This window comes from Eutrema salsugineum, unplaced genomic scaffold (genome assembly GCF_000478725.1).
Source record: "Eutrema salsugineum unplaced genomic scaffold, Eutsalg1_0 scaffold_1, whole genome shotgun sequence".
In the NCBI taxonomy this organism is placed as follows: Eukaryota; Viridiplantae; Streptophyta; class Magnoliopsida; order Brassicales; family Brassicaceae; genus Eutrema; species Eutrema salsugineum.
The window spans coordinates 18,233,691-18,238,697 of NW_006256909.1; the positions used below are offsets into that span (position 1 = coordinate 18,233,691).

The 5,007-nt window shown below is 40.3% G+C and overlaps 1 non-coding gene across 1 annotated transcript; it reads right to left on the reverse strand.

Annotated features, from left to right (window-relative positions):
- Nucleotides 1-486: 486 nt before the first annotated feature.
- Nucleotides 487-594, reverse strand: LOC112082562. Its single transcript, XR_002897229.1, has one exon. It is a non-coding gene; the product is annotated as a small nucleolar RNA R71 (small nucleolar RNA).
- Nucleotides 595-5,007: the final 4,413 nt, after the last annotated feature.

The window sequence follows — 5,007 nt, forward strand, 5'->3', positions numbered from 1 at the left end:
GAACTCTTGGTGATCCACCAAATCGTGTGGATGGTGATCCAAGCGATGATGACCTGACTGATGATGAGTTTGAAGAACCGATTTATGATGCAATGAGCTAATCGGATCGGTCAAACACAAAGATGATGATGAACTGATTGGAAGTTTCGATTCACTCGAAAAGTTCATGGGAGATCGAAGAGCTATTCAACCAGCCTTACCAGAGGATGGCAAAACCGAAATTAAGGTACCCCATATCCATTTAGTTCAACAAAATCAATTCTCTGGTTATTCATTCGAAAACCCGATAGACCATATCGAGACGTTCGAAGAATTATGTGCAACCATTACAGCAAATGGGGATTACCACAAGTGTAGTCTTTTCCCATTCTCTCTTAGAGATAATGCCAGCAAATGGCTAAAATCTTTGCCACCTGCTTCACTAAAAACGTGGGCAGCGTGTAGAACTACTTTCCTAAATCGTTTTTATACTTGAAATCGTTCAAATCTCTTAAGAAAGAAGATAAGAACTTATAAACAAAAAGAAGATGAAGATCTTTCAGATACTTGGGAAAGATTTAGGGAATACCAAAGAGATTGTCCACACCATGGATATATCGAGGGATACCTGTTGGGTATCTTCTATCGCGGTATAACTCCAGAGTTATGACACTCTTTCGACATAGCAAGTAATGGAGATTTCACAACTAGATCTGTAGAAGATGCTCACGTTTTCATTTAAAATTTAGGGAACAGCATACGAAATCAAACAACCTTTGGTAATTCTGCACTTCCTGAGAAGAAAGAAGAAATTTCGGAAGTTATAAAGTGTCTCCGTCACATAATGAGTCATCTTGGATTGCAACAACCAAATAGGGTACACAATACGTGTAACTTTGATGGCTGGGACAACCCAATGGATTCTTATGATCAAGGGATGGTTAACACTACAGATGTCTATCAAATTCAAGATTTTCCATTCGTTTCTGATCACCGCGGGTCCATTCATCCGGACCGCGGCAAACCAAGCTTTCACCGTGGTCGTGGCTGTTCTGACCGCGGCCAAGACATGTTTCACCGCGGTCGCGAGCCTCCTGACCGCGGGAAATTGTCTTCCAAGCTTAACTGGACACCACCTTCCGAACCAATCTTGGCTATTCAATCTAATCATGTTCCCTATCCTAGTTTTCCCTCTTCTGAAGCTGAAAACCTAAACAAAAAGAATTTAGAGCTTGAAAAATCTAGGTCTCAAGAGATTAGTGATCTTAGATCTGAACTAAAAGAGATGCAGAAGGATTTCGATGAAAAATTTTCCACCCTCCTTAGCCTGATGATCAAAACTAATTCTAAAAACTTAGAAAATTCTGAAGAGGAGCCAACTGAAAATTCTTTCGAAAGCTCAAGTGAAGCAGATCCCTCCGATCATGTGAAAGCTATCACACTTAGGAGTGGATTAGCTTACAAAGAGCCTGAATTTCCTAAAAATCCCGAAGATGAGGAAAAGGGTTAGGAAAAGGAGGAAGAAAAAGAAAGAATCACGAATGAAGATGTTGAAAAAGAAGTGGTAGGAGAGAAGGATGGAGAAGAAGTAAGAGAAGATACATCCCGGGAAATTCTCAGAGAGGACCCGATTCCACCTCCACCAACTCGTGTCTATAAACCTAAACCTCCATATCCTAGAGCCTTAAGAGCCCCTAAGAAAGAGAAAGAAAAAGCTAAGCTGAAAGAGTTATTTGATCAATTAAATGTGAGATTACATTTCGTAGAAGCTTGTGCTATGATTCCTGCTTTAAGAAAATACATGAAGGGTATTCTAACAAATTCTTTAACTCTTGAAGAAGGCGTTATGATGATAATCCATGAATGTAGTTCTATCCTGCAAAGCCGAATCCCTGGAAAGAAAAACGATCCTGGAAGTTTTGTACTTTCATGCACCATCAATGATGTCGCTTTTGAGCATGCTCTCTGTGATTTAGGATCTAGCATAAACATGATGCCTCTTTCAGTAGCAAAACGTTTAGGACATCACACTTTCAAGCCCAATAAAAATTCTTTAGTATTAGCTGATCGTTCTGTTAGACAACCAGTAGGTATCCTAGTAGATGTTCCTGTAGAAATCGAAAAATGTTCCATACCTACCGATTTCGTAGTTCTAGAACTATAAAAAGAACCTAAGGATCCACTTATTCTTGGACGGCCATTCCTATCTACAGCCGGAGCCATAATCAATGTTCCTGAAGGAAAAATTGACCTTCATCTAGCCGGCCTAGTTATGCAGTTTGACATGAACAAAAGTTTCGATAAACCGACTTTGGATGGCAAAATTTGTTGGGTTGATGAGTTAGACGGAATTATTGAGGAAGTCCATGAAGATCTGCTTCTAGACGACCCTTTAAGTGTCACGCTTTCACCCGCAAAAGATGAACGCAATTTCCTTGAAGAAATTTCAAGTGAGTGCACACATATGCTTGATAAATCCGAAACTTATAGGAAACCTATACACCATCTAGATATAAAGGACCAAACAAACATTCCTACACCTCCTAAAGACACTGCCGCAGCAATTAATGATCCTTGGAGCGAGCTTAAAGCCCCTAAAGTTGATCTTAAACCACTTCCCGTCGGACTTAAGTACGCTTTCCTTGGACCAAATTCTACTAATCCTGTCAAAATAAACTCTGGTTTGACGGAAGAAGAAACCACAATGCTGTTGACTGACCTGAGAAAGCATAGAAAAGCCTTAGGATATTCACTTGATGACATACCTGGAATCTTTCCAGATCTTTGTATGCATAAGATTAATCTAGAGGATAATGCTAAAAACTCAATCGAAAGTCAAAGGAGACTGAACCCCAATCTCATGGATGTTGTCAAGAAGGAGATTATGAACCTTTAGAAGCTGGAATAATCTTTCCTATCTCAGATAGCACTTGGGTTAGCCCAGTTCATGTTGTTCCGAAGAAAGGAGGAGTCACTGTCATTAAAAATGATAAAGATGAAATGATCGCTACAAGAACAGTAACTGGACATCGTATGTGCATCGATTACCGGAAACTGAACGCAGCAACTAGGAAAGATCATTTTCCACTTCCCTTCATAGATCAAATGCTAGAAAGATTAGCTAATCACCCCTACTATTGCTTCCTTGATGGATACTCCGGATTTTTCCAAATTCCTATTCGACCGGAAGATCAAGAAAAAACGACATTCCATATGGCACATTCGCTTACCGACGTATGCCTTTTGGATTGTGTAATGCACCTGCTACCTTCCAGCAGTGCATGATGTCGATCTTCACAGACTTTATTGAGGATTTCATGGAAGTGTTCATGGACGATTTCTCTGTCTATGGATCTTCTTTTGAAAAATGCCTAGGCAATCTTGGTAAAGTTCTGCAAAGATGTGAAGATAATCACTTAGTATTAAATTGGGAAAAATGTCACTTCATGGTACAAGACAGAATCGTGCTTGGGCACAGGATTTCCGGAAAAGGTATTGAAGCTGACAAAGCCAAAATCGAAGTCATGACTAGCCTACAACCCCCCACAAACGTAAAAGGCATCCGTAGTTTCTTAGGACACGCAGGATTCTATTGGCGATTCATAAAAGATTTTTCTCAAATAGCTAGACCTCTTACGCGTTTGGTTTGCAAGGAAACGAACTTCGAGTTTGATGATGAGTGCTTAGCCGCGCTTTATAAGATCAAACAAGCTCTTGTTTCCGCTCCAGTCGTGCAAGCACCTGATTGGGAACTTCCATTCGAAATCATGTGCGATGCAAGTGACTATGCAGTCGGAGCAGTGCTTGGCCAACGAAAAGATAAGAAACTGCACGTAATCTACTACGCAAGCAGAACTCTAGACGAAGCTCAATGCAATTATGCTACAACAGAGAAAGAACTTCTAGCTGTCGTATTTGCATTTGAGAAATTCCGTTCTTATCTCGTAGGATCTAAGGTAATAGTTCATACTGATCATGCTGCAATCAAGTATTTAATGTCTAAGAAAGACGCTAAACCTCGGTTGATAAGATGGATCCTCCTACTGCAAGAATTCGATATCGAAATTAGAGATCGAAAAGGCGCAGATAATGGAGTTGCAGACCATCTTTCACGAATTCGAGTTGAAGAAAGATTGCCTTTAAATGATAGTTTGCCAGAAGAAAACATCTATGCAATAGATACAACCCCCACCAGTGCCAATACCGCACCACAACGTCCACTCATGCGAAGAACAGATGCTTTCAACACCCCATGGTTTAGGCACATAGCGAATTACCTAGCAGCTGATGTAGAACCACCACAATTCTTTGGTTATAGGAAGAAAAAGTTTCTGAAAGACATAAGACATTATTTTTGGGATGAACCCTATCTCTATAAGAGATGTGCTGATGGGTTATTCCGAAGATGCGTGGCTGAAGAAGAGATGGAAGGAATTTTATTCGGATGCCATAGCTCGTCTTATGCAGGACATTTTGCAACTTTTAAAACTGCTTCAAAAATCTTGCAAGCAGGTTTTTGGTGGCCTACTTTGTTCAAAGATACTCAAGCTTATATATCGCGATGCGATAAATGCCAAAGGATGGGCAACATAAGCAAAAGGAATGAGATGCCTCAAAATTTTATTCTCGAAGTCGAAATTTTTGATGTCTGGGGAATAGATTTTATGGGACCCTTTCCTACTTCTTTTGGAAACCAATACATCTTAGTAGCAGTAGATTACGTCTCTAAGTGGGTAGAAGCAGTCGCTAGTCCCACCAATGATGCGAAAGTTGTCATGAAGCTGTTTAAATCTGTTATATTCCCGCGTTTTGGAGTTCCTAGAATTGTGATAAGCGACGGAGGATCGCACTTCATCAACAGAGTTTTCGAGAATCTTCTTAGAAAGAATGGAGTTACACATAAAGTTGCTTCTCCATACCATCCCCAAACCAGCGGTCAAGTAGAGATCTCAAACAGAGAAATCAAGTCGATTTTGCAGAAAACTACTGTAGTTCATCGCAAGGATTGGTCTACCAAGCTTGACGATG